This window comes from Palaemon carinicauda, chromosome 35, assembly GCF_036898095.1.
Source record: "Palaemon carinicauda isolate YSFRI2023 chromosome 35, ASM3689809v2, whole genome shotgun sequence".
Taxonomy (NCBI): domain Eukaryota; kingdom Metazoa; phylum Arthropoda; class Malacostraca; order Decapoda; family Palaemonidae; genus Palaemon; species Palaemon carinicauda.
This window is the reverse complement of record NC_090759.1, coordinates 12387476-12407023: the sequence shown is the minus strand read 5'-3', so window position 1 is coordinate 12407023 and position 19548 is coordinate 12387476. Positions and strand designations below refer to the sequence as shown.

At 40.7% G+C, this 19548-nt stretch overlaps 1 protein-coding gene across 1 annotated transcript in view; it reads right to left on the bottom strand.

The window, feature by feature from the left end:
• Positions 1-19345, bottom strand: part of LOC137627623 (acyl-coenzyme A synthetase ACSM3, mitochondrial-like) — a 247538-nt gene extending 228193 nt beyond the window's left edge. Inside the window, exon 1 of the mRNA XM_068358720.1 lies at positions 19212-19345. The gene's annotated coding sequence lies outside the window, so the exon portion shown is untranslated. The remainder of the gene's footprint in view (positions 1-19211) is intronic.
• Between the last annotated feature and the right edge of the window lie 203 nt (positions 19346-19548).

The following is a 19548-nucleotide window of genomic DNA, read 5'->3' as shown; positions in this document are numbered from 1 at the left end:
GAGGCACCGGTGGCTTCTCTCGACCATGCCGCTGGCTGCGGGGTTGTAGGCTGTCGTGCTGTGCAGGTTGGTCCCCATCAGGCGGGTAAGGGATACCCACAGGTCTGAGATGAAAGCGGGACCTCTGTTGGTTGTCATGTCGTCCAGGACTCTGAAATGGCTGACCCAAGTGGAGAGAAGGGCCTGGGCTCAGGCATCCGATGATGCTTTGGTCATGGGAGTCGCCTCTGGCCACCTCGTTAAACGGTTGATGATTGTGAGAAGGTACCTGGAGTCGCCCGTTTGTTGTAAGGCCCCCATGATGTCGACGTGGATGTGTCCGAACCATCGTTTGGGTTGAGGGAAACTGCTGACTCCTAAATCTGTGTGACGGCCAACCTTGCTGGTTTAGCAGGCCGTGCATGCACGTGCTTACTCATGTGCATCCTTCCTTGATCCCTGGCCACACGAACTTGTTGGTCATCAGCTTAGTGGTAGTGCTTGACGAGGGGTGCGAGAGGCCGTGGATGACGTCGAATACCAGCCTTCGTCACGATGGAGGGATGAAAGGTCAGGGGTGGCCTGTGCTGGTATCGCAGAGCAGAGTGGGGCCGTTAGGATGTAACATGACATCCTCCCATTGTAGAGAGGTTGAGGAGGACCTTGCGTCTGCTGTGGTGGAGTTGGCCGTTTGTTCCTGGGTGATGTCCTCGTAGTCCACCCCGATGTGGATGGAGTTGATACTGATTCTTGACTGTGTCAGTCACCGTATTCTTCCTCCCTGGGATGTAGCTTATAGTACAGCCGAACTCGGAGATGGCTGCCAGATGTCGTTGCTGTCGGGTGAACCATGGGTCCCTGGGCTTGGTGAAAGCGTGGACCAGAGGCTGCTGGTTCATCTGGATTGTGAATGAGGTTCCCTCCAGCAAGTATTTGAAATGTCTGACGGCGTGGTACGCTGCCAGAAGTTCGTGGTCGAAAGTGCTGTAGCTAGTCTCGGGTGGTTTTAACGTCTTGCTGAAGAAGGTGCGTGGTTGGGACACGTCGTTGATCACCTGCTCCAGGACAGCACTTCACGCAATGTTACTGGTGTCCGTAGTTAATGTCAGGGGCCCCCAGAGTCCTAGTAGGCCAGGCCTGTGGCCTGGCAGAGGGCAATCTTTGTTTGCATGAAGGCTTCTTGTTGAGGGGGACCCCACTGTAGCTTCTTTGATTTCCCCTTCAGGACGTTGAGAAGAGGGGTCATCATGCTGGTGATGTTGGGTATTAACCTCCGGTAGTAGTTCGCCATGCTGATGAATTTCTGGAGGGACTTCACGGAGGTTGGCGTCGGGAACTTGTTTATGGAATCCACCTTTGACATCATGGGGCGCACGCCCCTTTTTGAGAGTTCATGCCCCAGGAACTCCACCTTCTCAGCCCCAAAAGTGAAAAGAGGTCCATCTTGGAGAAAAGTGGCCCCGTGGAGGGCTCCGGTGACATCCTGCATGTTGGGCAATGGGTAGTGGTCAGGTATCGTGGGTCCAGATTGAGGCGTCTATAATCACTGCAGGGCCTCTAACTCCCGTTGGGTTTCTAGAACATGTGCAGTGGAGAGGTCCACGGGCTTGACGCTTTTGGCTGGGACGCTCTCCAGTTGGCGTAGCTCGGGTTTGTAAACCTCCGGGAATTCCTATAGCAGAGCACACTGTGGTGAGGCTGGGCCCACTGGAGAGATGGTGGGACCGGTAGGTCCCCTGATACACTAGTCGTTTGCGACGCATAGCTACCAGCAGTCTGTGGTGAGCGAGGAAGTCGGCACCCAGGAGGGACCTGATGTCTGCGATCAGGAAAGGCCAGGTTTAGTTCCGGCCCATGTTGGAGATCTTCAGTGTCCTTGTCCCGTAACAGGTGATGGGGGTGCCGTTTGCAGCAACCAAAGCAGCCCTGTCGTCTGATGGGAAGCCGTGGTCGTCCTTTTGGGGGGGGGGGGATTGTTGACACTGTAGCACCGATATCAACCAAGAACCTTTATCCTGAGATGACGTCGAGGATGTAGAAGCACGTGTGATCGGTCCTCACCTTCTCCATGGTTGCTTGTAGGCATGGTTGCCCACCTAGATTTTTTAATGGATGCATGGTTGGACACACTACTATGCCTTTTTCCCCCAGACTCGGTGGAAGTAGCACCATCTGGGAAGGTCGGGGCCCTTGTGGTAGTGGTCCTCTTGTCGTTGCCCTTGCTCCTGCTGCTGTCGGTGCGGTAGGGGCCTTGGGCAGGAGTACTCGGATATTCCGCCGTGGATTGTGTTGACACCTACATCGTCTGGCTCCGCCAGGTACTCATCTGTCTCCTCCATGACGCGTTGATGGAGGTGGTGGCGGCATACCTGGCAGCATGGGCTGCCAGGTGGAGTTTGTCGGCCTTTGTGACCAGGTCCTCGGCGTCCTCCAGCTAGGCGCAGATGCTTTGCGGAAGGCGACAGAGGAAGATCTCTCTTGATAGGCTTATCTCCTTGGGCCACCTGTCACTGTCAAGCTCGTTCAGCTGGAGGAGGTCTAATAGTTCCTCGCAGGCGGCTGAGGGGCGGATGTCACCGAGGGGTGTTGTCATTAGGTCGAGGGTGCCCTGGGCCCTCAGGGGTACCAGGAGATCATAGACCTCCGTCAGTTACTTTTAAGGTCGCTGTACCTCTTGGGTCCCGGCCTTTGTTTCAGCCAGGAAGAGATTCTTTTGAATGCGTCTGGCATCAGCATTACCATCACCATGTCTGATTTTTTCAATTCGTCAGTGACGTTTATCAACCTGAAGTTTGACTCGGCATGCTGAAACCATACCATCGCTGCATCCAGTGTGAATGGAGGCAGCAGTAACTTCTGTCCCATCAACATTTGTATGGCCGTTTGTGTTGTTTACATGAATACTGCGCCGTGCCCTTCGGTTGCGAGGGACAAGGTACTATCAACTTCTGAATCTCTCATCTGACCTCACACTCCAAAACTTAGTAGTGAGCTGTATTTAGTCCTCTAACGGAGTAGAAATTTCAAGCAGTCGAGTAGTCGCTAATTGCTGTGGCAAAAATTACCTTTGGAAATGCCAGAACGTAAAATGATTTGCGCCGTAATGAGTCCGTTAGTGGCGTTGGGGTATGTTGAGTTGCGAGCCCAAACGATTTGTTGAAATCGCTGCCTTAAGTCCGTTAAGGAAAACTCCGCAGCAAAGTTTTGCTAACGCCAAAATGCAAAATCACTTGCGCCGTGATGAGTCCGTTAATGGCGTTATTATTATTATTATTATTACTATCCAAGCTACAACCCTAATTGGAAAAGCAAGATGCTATAAGCCCAGGGGCTCCAACAGGGAAAAATAGCCCAGTGAGGAAAGGAAATAAGGAAATAAATAACTGAAGAGAACAAATTAACAATAAATCATTCTAAAAAAAGTAATGTCAAAAGAGATATATCATATATAAACTATTAACAACGTCAACAACAAATATGTCATATATAAACTATAAAAAGACTCATGTCCGCCTGGTCAACAAAAAAGCATTTGCTCCAACTTTGAACTTTTGAAGTTCTACTGATTCAACAACCCGATTAGGAAGATCATTCCACAACTTGGTAACAGCTGGAATAAAACTTCTAGAGTACTGCGTAGTATTGAGTCTTATGATGGAGAAGGCCTGGCTATTAGAATTAACTGCCTGCCTAGTATTACGAACAGGATAGAATTGTCCAGGGAGATCTGAATGTAAAGGATGGTCAGAGTTATGAAAAATCTTATGCAACATGCATAATGAACTAATTGATCGACGGTGCCAGAGATTAATATCTAGATCAGGAATAAGAAATTTAATAGACCGTAAGTTTCTGTCCAACAAATTAAGATGAGAATCAGCAGCTGAAGACCAGACAGGAGAACAATACTCAAAACAAGGTAGAATAAAAGAATTAAAACATTTCTTCAGAATAGATTGATCACCGAATATCTTAAAAGACTTTCTCAATAAGCCAATTTTTTGTGCAATTGAAGAAGACACAGACCTTATATGTTTCTCAAAAGTAAATTTGCTGTCAAGAATCACGCCTAAAATTTTGAAAGAGTCATACAAATTTAAAGAAACATTATCAATACTGAGATCCGGATGTTGAGGAGCCACCGTCCTTGACCTACTTACAATCATACTTTGAGTTTTGTTAGGATTCAACTTCATACCCCATAATTTGCACCATGCACTAATTTTAGCTAAATCTCTATTAAGGGATTCACCAACCCCAGATCTACATTCAGGGGATGGAATTGATGCAAAGAGAGTAGCATCATCTGCATATGCAACAAGCTTATTTTCTAGGCCAAACCACATGTCATGTGTATATAGTATGAAAAGTAATGGGCCAAGAACACTACCCTGTGGGACACCGGATATCACATTCCTATACTCACTATGGTGCCCATCAACAACAACTCTTTGAGATCTACTACTTAAAAAATCAATAATAATGCTAAGAAACGACCCACCCACTCCCAACTGTTTGAGTTTGAAAACAAGGGCCTCATGATTAACACGGTCAAAGGCAGCACTAAAATCAAGGCCAATCATACGAACTTCCTGACCACAAGGTGAATTGAGTCACAAGCCCAAATGATTTCTTTGGAAATGGCCGTTTTAAGTCTGTTAAGGGTGTCACTCCGGGATCCCCAGTTGTAAGGTATGAGAGACAGACCATAGTCAAGTGATGCTTTATTTCAGAGACGTGTCGAATACATTGACCTGTGCGGACGGAATTTTAGTGACCTGGGTAGGTGACTGTCAGACCGTGAAATGCTGGGCATTTGTGTATTCTTACATTGACTTTATGGTTAATATAAAAGCCCATGCTTGGCATATAACAATGAGTCTTACATAAAAATGAAGGGCAGGGGATTCTGTGACTAAATGCATAAACAATATTTACAGGGTATTTACACAGAATATGTACTAAGGTAAAAAAAGTGCTATGAGCATTGTAGGACGTTTTCCTTACAAAATTCATTATAAAAAGAGAATCCCTGTCTGTTCAACATAAAAACATTTGCTTGAAGTTTGAACTTTTGAAGTTCTACTGATTCAACTACTCAATCAGGAAGATCATACAACTTGGTCACAGCTGGAATAAAACTTCCAGAATACTGTGTTGTATTGAGCCTCATGATGGAGAATGCCTGACTATTAGAATTGACTGCATAGCTTACCTAGTATTTTGAACAGAATGGTACTATCCAGGAAGATCTGAATGTAAAGAATTATCAGAATTATGAAAAATCTTATATAACATACACAACGAACTAATTGGACGACAGTGCCAGAGATTAATATCTAGATTAGGAATAAGAAATTTAAAAGACCTTAGGGTCCTGTCCAACAAATTAAGATAAGAATTAGCTACTGAAGATCAGATGGGAAAATAATACTCGAAACAAGGTAGGATGAAAAAATGAAAACACTTCTTCAGAATAGATTGAGCTAAAAAATCTTGCAAGACTTTCTCAGTAAGTCAATTTTTTTTTGCGTTATAGAAGACACACCTAATGTGTTTCTCAAAAGTAAATTTGCTGTCGAGAATCATGCCTAAGATTTTAAGTCATACAGAGTTAAAGAAACATTATTATGCTGAGATCCGGATGTTGAGGAGCAACTGTCCTTGACCTACTTGCAATCATACTTCGAGTTTTGTTATGCCCCATAATTTGCACCCTGCACTACTTTTTGCTAGATCTCTATTAAGGGATTCAGCAACCCCAGATCTACATTCAGGAGAGGGAATTGATACAAAAAGAGTAGTATTATCTGCATATGCAACAAGTTTTTTTTTTTTTTTAGGCCAAATCACATCATGTGTATGTATATAGTATGAAAAAGTGATTGGTTAAAAACACTATCCTAGGTATCACATTTCTATACTCACTTTGGTGCCCATCAACAACAAATCTTGGTGCCCATCAACAACAAATCTTTGCTTTTATTAAAAATTCAATAATTATTATTACAAGCTAAGTTACAACCCTAGTTGGTAAAGCATGATGCTATAAGCTCAAGAGCTCCAACTGGGAAAAATAGCCCAGTAAGGAAAGGAAACAAGGAAATAAATAAACTACAAGAGAAGTAATAACAATTAAAATAAAATATTTTATGATAATTAACAACGCTAAATTAGATCTACTATACATAAACTATAAAAACTTCATAAAAAAGAGAAAAAGAAACAAGATTGAATAGTGTGCCTGAGTGTACCCTCAAGAAAGAGAACTCTAACCCAAGACAGTGAAAGACCATGGTACAGAAGCTATGGCACTAACAACGACTAGAGAACAATGGTTTGTTTTTGGAGTGCCCTTCTCCCAGAAGAGCTGTTTACCATAGCCAAAGAGTCTCTTCTACCCTTACCAAGAGAAAAGTGACCACTGAGCAATTACATTGCAGTGATTAACTCCTTGAGCAAAGAAGAGTTGTTTGGTAATCTCAGTGTTGTCAGGTGTATGAGGACAGAGGAGAATGCGAAAAGAATAGGCCAGAATATTCTGTGTATGTGTAGGTGAAGAAAAAAAATAGCTGTAACCAGTGAGAGGGATCCAATGTAGTACTGTCTGGCCAGTAAAAGTACCAATAACTCTAAAGTAGAATTATCTTAATGTGTGGCTAAAAAAAGAGCCACCCACTACCAGCTGCTTGAGTTTGAAACCAAGGGCCTCATTATTAACACGGTCAAAGGCAGCACTAAAATCAAGGCCAGTCATTTGAGCTTCCTGATCAAAATCAAGGGATTTTTGTACAGCATTAGAGATTGTAAGAAAGGCATCACACACGCCAAGGCCTTTGCGAAAGCCAAATTGCAGACTAGCAAACCTATTTAGACATTTTGCAAAAAGACATTCAAAAACTTTAGATAATATAGGAGTTATGGAAATTAGGCGGTAATTTACACAATGGAATAACATTACCGGCTAAAAGCTCCTCTTCTTGCAAACTTGTACAAAATAACCATAAGTTATCGCTAGGAAATCTGCAGTCTTTACAAAAAAAAAAAAAAAAAAAAAAAAAGGAAAAAAGAAACAATTTGGGTCTACACCTCTAAATACATCAAGGTCTATTAAGAGATTTAATTTCTCAAGATCGAAAAGCTAAACTAGTTAGTTTAGCCTTAGGGAAACAGGAATGAGGAAGATCTAGTTTCTCATTACTTTGCTTACTGTCAAACACATCAGCCCAAAGGGTTGTCTGTTACTTTGGACAGAGAGTGACAGAGCCATCTGGTTTAAGTAAAGGAGGAACTGTTGCATCTACACCAAGGAGTGTAGATTTAATGGTAGCCCACCACTTATATTCCTGGGTTGTACCAGGAACATAAATAGTTCAAAGCACGTCGAGATAAGCCACATCAAGAATTAACCCCATAACTACAGAAGAATTCTGCACTATTAGTTCTCGATCCTGTTTTATGCTAAATTTACACGTCTTTATAATTAATACATCTGGATAGATTTTTGGACATTTTCAAGTATAACCTTACAGGAGAAGACAAAGGGCTCTTTGTAGTGGTGTTTGTATACATATGTATATGTGATCATCATTATCATGAGCCATTACTAATCCATTGTAGAACAAAGGCCTCAGACATGTCCTTCCACTTGTGTCTGTTTATGGTCTTTCTGTACCAGTCCACACCCACAAACTTTCTTAGTTTGTCAAGCCATCATCTTCTCTTCCTTCCCCTGCTTTCACAATCTCTAGAGACCGATTTTATTATTCTTAATGTCCATCTATTGTCTGTCATTCTCATTATATGTCCTGCCATTGTCAATTTCTATTTTTTTTTTCACATATTGAAATATCCTTTACGTTAGTTTGCTCCTGTAGCCATGTTGCTCTTTTTCTGTCTGTTAGTGTTATTCCCATCACTATTAGCCTATTTCCATAACTCTTTGAGTTATAACTAGCTTGTGTTCTAAGGATTTAGTAATGCTTCAAGTTTCTGATGCATAAGTTAATACAGATAGGATGATCTCATTAATCACTTTTGAGAGCGAGTGGCATTTTACTTTTCATAATATAATTTTGTTTATCATATGCTTCCCATACCATGCTTATCCTTCTTTTTATTTTGGTTTCGTGTCCTGGGGAAACATTTACTGTCTGTCATAAGTATGTATATTCATTAACAATCTAAAAAGGTTGTCCATAACTCTTATTTGTTGTCTCTGCATTTTCATTGAACATTATATTAGTTTTACTCATATTCATTTTCAGTCCTACATCTCTACTTTCTCTATTCAAATCTATCATCTTTTGTAATTCCTCCCATGATTCACTAAACACAACTATGTCATCTGCAAAGCTTAAGTTGTTAAGGTATTCCCTATTAATATTAATTCCTTTATTTTCCCTATGTAAATTCTTGAATACTCCTTCTAGGCATGCTGTGAATAATTTAGGAGAGATAGGGTCTCCCTGTCTAAATCCTTTCTCAATCAGAATTTTCTATCTTTATGTAGTTTTAGGATTGCCGAACTTCCTGTATAGATATCTTCAAGTGTTCTAATTATTATTATTATTATTATTATTAGCTAAGCTACAACCCTAGTTAGAAAAGCAAGATGCTATAAGCCCAAGGGCTCCAACAGAAAAAAATAGCCTAGTGAGGAAAGGAAATAAATAAATGATATAAGAAGTAATAAAAATTGAAATAAAATATTTTAAAAACATTAACAACATTAAAACAGATATTTGATATATAAAATATAAAGGGACTTATGTAAGCCTGTTCAACATACAAACATTTGCTGCGAGTTTGAACTTTTCAGCCTCATGATGGAGAAGGCTTGACTATTAGAATTAACTGCATACCTAGTATTACAAACAGGATAGAACTGTCCGCGAAGATCAGAATGTAAAGGATGGTCAGAATTTAAAAAAATCTTATGCAAGATGCATAATGAAGTAATTGAATGACGGTGCCAGAGATTAATATCTAGATCAGGAATAAGAAATTTAATAAACCGTAAGTTCCTGTCCAACAAGTTAAGATGAGAATCAGCAGCAGAAGACATGAGATTCTTCTATTCCTTGTTTTTGAAGGGTTTTCATTACTGCTGAGCTTTTGACAGAATCAAAAGCTTTCTCATAGTCTGTAAATACCATACATAGTGGTTTGTCATACTGTTGATTATCCCATTTGTTGGTTAATTATATGGATGGGGTCAGTTGTTGAATACCAACTTCTACAGCCTGCCTGGTCTCATGGTTGATTTAAGTATAGCTGTCTTTCTATTCCCCCTAATATAATCTTAGTAAATATTTTATATATTACGAAGAGTAAACTTATTGTGCGGTAATTTTTCAGGCCTTTTCTGTCTCCCTTTTTGTGAATTATTATAATGAAAATGTTTTTCCAAGCTATAGGGATAGAGCATTCTTGCAAACATTTGGTGTAGAGTTCAGCCAATCTTACTAGTATGAAATCTTCTCCATCTTTCATTAAATCAGTTGCTAGGCCGTCTTCTCCTGTTGCTTTGCCTCTTATGCCTTTTATTGTTTTCTTTACTTCTCTAACTGTTACATTTGGTACAGGCTCAGGTGTTTTATTGTTTCTATTGATGAAGTTAATTCTTATATCACTAGTGTATAGCATTGAATAGAAATCTTCTACAATTCTTATCACTCCATCTCTGTTTTGGATATTTGTATTTTCATCCTTTACAGCAGACATCTGTTGGCGCTCTATTCCAAGTCTTCATCAACTTGATAATTCTTTTTTTAAATATTAAACTTAGCCGGTGAATATATAATAGCTGACGTCTCCGACGGCACGACAGAATTCAAAAACTCGCGAGCGATCGCCATGAAGGTAGCGGTTGTGCCCACCAGCGCCGACTATCGGCCAGATACCGCATATACATGTAAACAGCTCCAGTTCTTCTCTGTCGGTTTCATCGACAAGTCGATTCCACTCGCTATTATGACCTCGAGTTTTCTACCGAATTGGTGAAGTACTTGGTTTTGGTTTTATTGCTTTCGCCGTGTTGGATTATTCAATACTATCCTCAAAAGAAATGCTTTTGAAAGGAGAGTAAAAGTGTTTTGCCCTTGCTTTTATCTCTGTTTTTTTTCCATAGAGTAAAAATGGCCGACCCTTCCCTTAGTGTACGGAAGTATGTTTTAGGCTTTTAGCAATTATCTTATCACGTTATAAATTGTTGTTGTTAATTATAGATTTTCCTCTATATATTTTATATCTCACCCGCCTTTATTAGGCCTCTTCGATTAGCTTTCCATTTATACTAAACATCAATATAAATTTTAATGTTTTGTTTATATGCGGCCTTACCTATTCCTCCCCTAGTCCGAGAGTAGGCGGTCCTAACTTGGAAACCGAAGTTAAACAACGTTGAGCCCATTCAACTTTTATTTTCGTTAAGTTTAAATCATTTGCTCTGTAAGAGTTATTAAATGAATATTTTTTAGTAGATATTTTATGAAAGATTTTCTTTGAATAGTCTTCGTGCTGTTTCAAAGATGAACTAACGTTTGGTTTATTTATGCTACGCAGTTTGCGCTCTATCGTTACGATAGAGAAAGAGAGAATCACGGTTTCACTTTGCAGAAAGAGTAAATCGATTTTGACGTTTTGTTCATTCTTCTTTCAAACTGAAATGTTTTAAATACTAATTTAAAGGAACTTGTTAATTTTCAATTTCTTAGTCCTTTCAGGTTTTTCCTTTGGTCAAATAACCTGTTTATTGACGAAAGGTGAGTGGGCTTTTCTCTTCTGTGTAAAATCAAGAGAGAGAGAGAGAGAGGAAGAGAGAACGTTCCGATCTTTATTCTCGTCCCAAGCGAGTAACGTTGTTCTCGAGTTACTCTCGTCCCAAGTCTCTGTACGGGGAGAAAGGATAAAACGTTTTTAGTTTTTATTCTCGTCCCAAGGCACTGTACGGTGAGAGATTGAAAACGTAGTTTTTAATGAACTAGTGTTTAGTCTCCTCCCCAGTCACTGATCCTTTTAACTTTATATATTTCCGTTTTATTCGATTTATATGTTTACTGATTTTTGCTTGTATTAATGTGCTTACATTATACGACTTATTTCGCAATTATAACCTTTTGATGTAGAGGAGAATTGCGTGCTTCAGGTAGAAATCAATTTTATTCATGCCTAATGTGAAATTATTGAAAAATACGATTTCAGTGAAGTAAGTGCAAAAACAGAAAATCGTAGTGATAAAGTGATAATTGCGCTAAGTGTTTTTTAGTGTTGCGACCGAGGGTTCGTCTGTTCGTGCTTGTCGTTCACCTAGTCCGAGACCTCTTTCAGGCTCCCATGCTACCAGGGAGAAGTAATGTCGTAGGACTTATGGGGACGAGAGGCTTTAACCAACGAACAAACGTTCCCTCTATGGTATCGGGCGTGTCTAGCAAGATCGCCCCTACCATAAGACGAGCGAGGCTGTTTTTCTCCTCGTCATCCGAAGGCTTCTCGCAAAAGAAATCTTGGAGCAAAGTTTCTAGACCCTTAAAGCGGAAGTCAGTCCATTCAGGACAGGTCCAGCGTCCTGGCTGTAGCCATGGGGACAGCTCTGACCCTTTGCAGTCGTCGGAAGACGGTTTTCATATTAAACGCAAGCGTAACACGGGGTCCAAGGGTCGCGGTAAAGGCAATGTTTTGCCAACACAGACATTACCGTCGTCTCGGCCCGTCCCGACTCCTGTTGATCCTAAATGGGTTGTCCTGCAGGACATGCAGACTAAGCTTGCCTCCCTTATGGAGAAGTATGACGTTGAGCAGGTTCACGATGAACCTTCGCTTTCGAGTCTCCGTTACACTAAACGAGACTCTGGCTGTCAGCCGCCCAAATGAGCATTTACTCGTCCGTTTGACGTTATGAAACGTGATGTCGGTAGTTTGTCAAATCAGTCACGTGACTTGGATCCTTACTCGCTGCAGTCCCGTGTTGACTTTCAGCTGCTGCCGCAGCCTCGTGTTGACGTTCAGCCGCTGCCGCAGTCTCGTGTTGACGTTTAGGACGTTCGCCAACCAGCTCAGTTGCCTTGTTTTGACGTTGAACGTCAAGCACCGCAGTCAAGAGTTGTTTTAACTGCTCTATCTAGGCAGTCAAGGCAGTCTCGACTTGACGTCGAGCGTCCTCCCGCATCTATTGTTGTTGCTGGTCAGTCCTTTAAGCAGTTACATGACGTAGCGTCCTTGACTGCTACTGATGCTCCTTTGCGTGTGGACTCTGCTTGTCAAGCATTGCCACCACGGCAGGTCTCTCCCTTGCTTGAGACTCGGCAATTGTCGGACGAGGTTCCTTCAGATGAGGAAGTCGCTGATCCCCCTCCTACTGATATTCCCTTGGGGACTCTGTCAGACGGAGAGGAGCCTAAAGCTGCTCAGCCCTCTATGGACTTTAAATAAATCATGCTGATTTTTAAGGATCTTTGTCCGGACCATTTTGTAACTGCTGCTCCTCGTTCGCCTAAACGTCAGAGTTTACACTAGGCCTAGCTACTTCGAAGCCGTTGTTTTCTAAGCTAGTGCTCTCTCGCTCTTCTAAGAGAGCTTTACGTTTGCTAGGCGACTGGTTTATCACCAGGAGGAGTTTGGGGGAGACAGCCTTTGCTTTCCCCCCTTTTAAACTGGCTTATAGAGCGAGCGTCTGGTATGACACGGGAGAAGTTCTCGGCTTGGGAGTTCCTGCCTCTGCCCAGATAGACTTCTCAAGCCTCATAGACTCTCCCTGGCGCCTGGCCATGAGACGCTCCAAGATTTTATGGTCGGCTTCAGAGCTAGACCATCTCCTGTTAGGAGTTTTTCGAGCGTTTGAAGTTTTGCTGTACAATTATGTCATGCATAAACAAGGCTATCAGGGATGGCTCCAATGATCTGACAGCCACGTTCTCTGCAGGAACAAGACTATCAGGGATGGCTCCAATGATCTGGCAGCCACGTTCACTGCAGGAGTACGTAAGATGCAAGTGCGCTCTATGTGTTCATTGTCAAGACAAACTTCACGATGAAGTCTACCAAGCTGTCTTGACAGCATTAAGGGAAGGCGACTGGATGGTCTCTCTCGACCTTCAGGATGCATACTTCCACATCCCGATTCATCCAAACTTTCAACTACATCTGAGGTTTGTGGACGGGAAAGTAATGTACCACTGTCGAGCACTGTACTCCGACCTCATTCCTGCTCCTCTTGTTTTTTACAAGGCCCTTGCAAAATGTAGCAAGCTTTCTACATTTTTTGAGGATTCAGAGCCTCCCTTTATTTTGACGACTGGCTAATCAGGGCGTTCGTCATTATATCGCTGTCTGGAGAGCCTCTAATGGACATTAGACCTAACCAAGGAGCTAGGTCTCATAGTGAACGTAGAGAAGTCGTAACTTACAGTATCCTATCCCAGACTATTCTTTTTTTGGGAATGGAGATACAGTGTCTGATTTTTCGACCCTTTTCGTCTCCCGCAAGAATGGAACAAGCTCTGTTAAAAGTCCTTCACTTGCAAGAGAAAAACAGTTGCTCTGTATGAGTTTGAACTAGCCTCGTGGGAACTTTTTCATCGCTGGAGTAGCTTATCTCTCTGGGGAGACTCAACCTATGCCCTTTCCTATTTTCACCTAAACATTGGAACAAGGAGAAGGGCTTAGTGAGTATCTCTTTCCCAATCTCCAACTCAGTCTAGACATGTCTAACTTGGTGGGACAGCAACATCAGACTTCGAGAAGGTCTTTCTCTTGCGATCAAGAACCCAAACCATGTGTTGTTTTCAGATGCAGCGGATTTGGGTTAGGGAGCTCCACTGGACAGTCTGGAAGGCTCGGTTCTTTGATCCACGGATCAGAAGGAACTCCTTTTAAGGCAGTAACATCTCTCCTTTGGCGAGATTTGTGCAGAAATGAATGTCTTGGCGGACGGCCTCAGCAGAAGAGGACAAGTCTTCTCCATGGAGTGGACGTTGCATAAGACTGTGTGCGAGAAGCTATGGATGACATGGGGTCTACCCACCATAGATCTTTTTGCTACTCTCTCTGACAAAGAGGCTCTCGACTTACTGCTTTCCAGTTCCAGATCCAGAGGCAGCTCACATAGACGCTTTCCTGCTGGACTGGTCTCACCTGGACGTTTATGCCTTTCCACCTTTCAAGATCCTAGACAAGGTGCTGCAGAAGTTCACCTCTCACGAAGGGCCCAGGTTGACATTGGTTGCTCCACTCTGGCCCACGAGAGAGTGAGTAACAGAGGTACTTCAATGGCTGGTAGACGTTCCAAGGAGTCTACCTTTAAGGATGGATCTCTTACAGCAGCCACTTAAGGAGTCTTCATCAGAGCCTCCCCGCGCTTCGTCTGACTGCCTTCAGACTATCGAAAGACTCTCAAGAGCTAGAGGATTTTCGAAGGGGGCAGCCAGAACGATTGCGAGAGCTAGGAGAGCATCTACCATCAAGGTCTATCAGTCGAAGTGGGAAGTCTTTAGAGACTGGTGCAAGTCATCATCCATTTCCTCTTCCAGTACCTCTGTAGCCCAAATTGCAGACTTTCTCCTACATCTGAGAAATGTTCGCTCCCTCTCAGCGCCCACTATTAAGGGCTACAGGAGCATGTTGGTGTCTTGTGTTCAGACATAGAGGCTTAGATCGGTCCAATAATCAAGATCTCCAAGATCTCCTTAAGTCCTTCGAGACCTCTAAGGAGCGTCGTATGGCAACTCCTGGATGGAACTTAGACGTGGTCCTAAGGTTCCTAATGTCCGACAGGTTTGAGCCATTACATTCAGCCTCCCTGAAGGATCTCACCCTCAAGACGCTTCTCTTAGTGTGCTTGGCTTCGGCTAAAAGGGTCAGTGAGATCCATGCCTTCAGTAGGAACATCGGCTTTTCTACAGATAAAGCCACATGTTCACTTCAGCTTGGTTTTCTTGGCCAAAAATGAACTGCCTTCTCGTCCTTGGCCTAAGTCATTTGATATACCTTGCCTGTCAGAGATCGTAGGCAACGAGCTTGAAAGAGTGCTGTGTCCAGTTAGAGCTCTGAAGTTTTATTTAGCTCGGACTAAATCCTTACGAGGTGGATCTGAGGCTTTGTGGTGCTCAGTTAAGAAGCCTTCATTGCCTATGTCAAAGAATGCTTTGTCATATTTTATTAGATTTTTAATCCGAGAGGCTCTTCTCACTTGAGTGAAAAAGATCGTTGCTTGCTTAAGGTTAAGACGCACGAAGTAAGAACTATAACAACTTCTGTGGCCTTTAAGCAAAACAGATCTCTGCGAAGTATTATGGACGCGACCGTTTGGAGAAGCAAGTCGGTATTCGCGTCATTTTACTTAAAAGATGTCCAGACTCTTTATGAGGACTGCTACACACTGGGTCCATTCGTTGCAGCGAGTGCAGTAGTGGGTAAGGGTTCTACCACTACATTCCCTTAATTCCAATATCCTTTTAATCTTCTCTTGAAATGTTTTTAATTGGGTTGTACGGAAGGCTAAGAAGCCTTTCGCATCCTTTTTGATTTGGCGGGTGGTCAAATGTCATTTCTTGAGAGCGCCCAGATTAAGGGTTTTGATGAGGTCCTGTTGTATGGGTTGTCGCCCTAGATACTTCAGCTCCTGGGAGTCTTTCAGCATCCTAAGAGGATGGCTGGGCTTCGTGAGGAAAGCGGACTAACAAGGCAGAGTAATCGTTAGAGTCAGCTTCCTTACCAGGTACCTATATTTATTTGGGTTTTGTTATGATATAACTGTCAAAAACTCTAAGCATATATGCCGTAAACTGTATTAATACTGGTCTCTACCCACCACCATGGGTGTGAATCAGCTATTATATATTCACCGGCTAAGTTTAATATTTAAAAATGATATTTTGATTATAAAATAAATTTTTGAATATACTTACCCGGTGAATATATAAATTAAAGGCCCCCCCCCTTCCTCCCCGATAGAGACCCAGCGGGATGAGAAGAACTGGAGCTGTTTACATGTATATGCGGTATCTGGCCGATAGTCGGCGCTGGTGGGCACACCCGCTACCTTCATGGCGATCGCTCGCGAGTTTTTGAATTCTGTCGAGCCGTCGGAGACGTCAGCTATTATATATTCACCGGGTAAGTATATTCAAAAATTTATTTTATAATCAAAATATCATTTCTTTAGTGTTTCATAAATTTTGGTCTGCTTGTGTTTACGAATGTTGTGGGTTTTTAGTTTGTTTATTATTTTGTATAGTTCTGCTAATTCTATTCTATCTCTCTTGGATTTTACCCTCATTTCCAATCTTTTCTTTTATAGATTTTTCTTCTTTTCTGGTAGTTTTCCTTTATCTTGTTTTGAAACGTTTCCACCGATCTCGTGTGCTGATTCAAATACAAATTATTTTAAAGTACTTTTAATTTCTTCTTTACTTGCTTCCATGTCATGGTGTAGCCGATAGTACCTATTCTGTATGGCTAAACTAAACTCATTAGATTTTCTCTTATTACAGGATTGTTTATTTTCTTTCTTAAAATTAAATTTTCTCTCGTTTTTCTTAGATCTAAAACAATTTTTCTTCTAGCTATTCTATAATCGCTTGACTTTAACTTGTTGTTTAACAATGTTACATCTTTAACTAAATTGACTTTTTCGCTGAGAATAAAATCTATTTCATTTTTTCGTTTCTTCATTTGGGCTACTCCATGTCCATTTTCTATGTTCCTTTTTATAAAATATCTTAATTTGTTTCTTTGAGCAAATTCTACTAGCATGTCTCCTCTGTCATTCCTTGTGCCTACTTCAAATTTACCTATTGCCAATTCTCCTCTCTTCTTTTGACATACTTTAGCATTGAAATCGCCAAAAACAAATGTAAATTGAGTCTCATATTCTTTCATAGATATCTCCAGGTCTTCATAAAGTTTCTATTTCTTTCCGTATGGGATGTTGTTGGTGCACAAGTTTTTATTATTATTACTACTACTACTACTACTACTACTACTACTACTACTACTACTACTACTACTACTACTACTACTACTACTACTACTACTTGCTAAGCTACAACCCTAGTTAGAAAAGCAGGATGCTATAAGCCCAGGGGCTCCATTAGGGAAAATAAACCAGTGAGGAAATGACAAAGGAAAAATAAAATGATCTTAAGTTTGTAGGGCTACTTCTCATTTAGTTTGATAATTAATCATGCAATTCTATCACTAGTACTAGTAAGATTTTTTATTTATGTACGAGATATATATATATATATATATATATATATATATATATATATATATATATATATATATATATATATATCATCCGTTACCAGTCCACTGCAGATCAAAGGCCTCAGACATGTCCTTCCACTTGCGTCTGTCTATGGTCTTTCTGTGCCAGTCCACACCCGCAAACTTCCTTAGTTCGTAATTCCTACGTCTTTTCTTCCTTCCTCTGCTTCTAGTACAATCTCTAAGGACCCATTCTGTTATTCCTAATGTCCATATATTGTCTCTCATCCTCATTATATAGCCTATGTCCTGCCCATGTCCTCTTCTTTTTCTTACATGTTGAAATATCCTCTACTTTAGTTTGCTCTCATCCATGTTGCTTTTTTTCTGTCTCTTAGTGATATTCCCATCATTATTCTTTTCATAGCTCTTTGAGTTGTAACTAGCTTATGTTCTAATGCTTTACTAAGGCTCCAAGTTTCTGATGCCTATGTTAATACTGGTAGGACCTTCTGTTTAAATACTTTTCTTTTTAGAAAAAGTGGCATTTTACATTTCATAACCTCATTATGTTTACTAAATGTTTTCTATCCCATGTTTATATATATATATATATATATATATATATATATATATATATATATATATATATATATATATAACATTTATTTTAACGTTGTTACTGTTCTCAAAATATTCTATTTTAATTGTTCACCAATTCTCTTGTAGTTTATTTATTTCCTTAGTTCCTTTCCTCACTGTTTTTCCAACTAGGGTTGTAGCAAGTAGTAGTAGTAGTAGTAGTAGTAGTAGTAGTAGTAGTAGTAATGAATAATAATAATAATAATAATAATAATAATGTGTATATGTATATATACCTTTCTGAGTGAAAGGGTTTGTGTATTTCCGTGATGAAAAAGCTGTACTAGCTGTACTAGTTAGGCCCACCCTCACTAGGTTGGTTTGCTGTGAGCAAGAGACTATAGTCTCCCACCATCACCAACCTGTAATAGTCAGCGTGGTGATGAAACTGGCCAAATCCCAGACATTACTAGACATGTCAGAGGCTGTTGTCCTACAGTGGACTAGAAATGGCTGTATTTGTTAGTGTTACACACACACACACACACACACACACATATATATATATATATATATATATATATATATATATATATATATATATATATATATATATATATATATATACAAATTACGAAATTGTGAATGTTCAAATTGAAAACTCACGTAGATCTATATGGTTCATTTTAACAAAAGTCGGTAAGCTGTCTCTAGTTCTGATCTCTCAGCCTCAGTTCTCACAGAGATAAAATACAGTATATAGAACGATGTTTTAAATCTTATCTAGAGTTTATCGCCTTAAATATAGATTGTAGACCCTACTGTAGGGTACCTCCGTTCGTATAGCAAGTTAGCAACCATCATTTTGGTTTGCTCTAACACCGATTTATGTAGCAAGTTAGTAACATAGGTAACATTTAGTTTGGTCTTGCACCGATTTATGTAGCAAGTTAGCAACATAGGTAACATTTAGTTTGGTCTTGCACCGATTTATGTAGCAAGTTAGCAACATAGGTAACATTTAGTTTGGTCTTGCACCGATTTATGTAGCAAGTTAGCAACATAGGTAACATTTAGTTTGGTCTTGCACCGATTTATGTAGCAAGTTAGCAACATAGGTAACATTTAGTTTGGTCTTGCACCGATTTATGTAGCAAGTTAGCAACATAGGTAACATTTAGTTTGGTCTTGCACCGATTTATGTAGCAAGTTAGCAACATAGGTAACATTTAGTTTGGTCTTGCACCGATTTATGTAGCAAGTTAGCAACATAGGTAACATTTAGTTTGGTCTTGCACCGATTTATGTAGCAAGTTAGCAACATTGGCTACATTTCGTTTGCTCTTACGTAAACTGATTTACGTTCATGCTTTTCAGAGGCAAAATTTACAATGAATGTTAGTTACAACTACTCAGATAGTACTAAATGACAATGACATTACCTTGAATAATGTTGGTGTCCTTGAACGTAGTTAGATAACTACGAAATTATAAACTACAACAAAACAAGACTAAATAGTGACGCAAACCGAGACAGCGTTAACCCGGAGCCCTGGACTAAATCTGCACTCGGTGACTGAAGCTAAACAAAACATTCTATTTGTTTTTCCTTGTGGCCTTGAATGATTTTATTGCCATCTAAGAGAAAATTATCTTGAACTATTCAATTATTATGAGATGCTTGCATAAAAGATATAATTTTCTACGTCTAAATTCTATATTTTATACAAGTTGCTCATATTTTACACTGTGCGATTTAGTAAAATAAAACGAAAAACT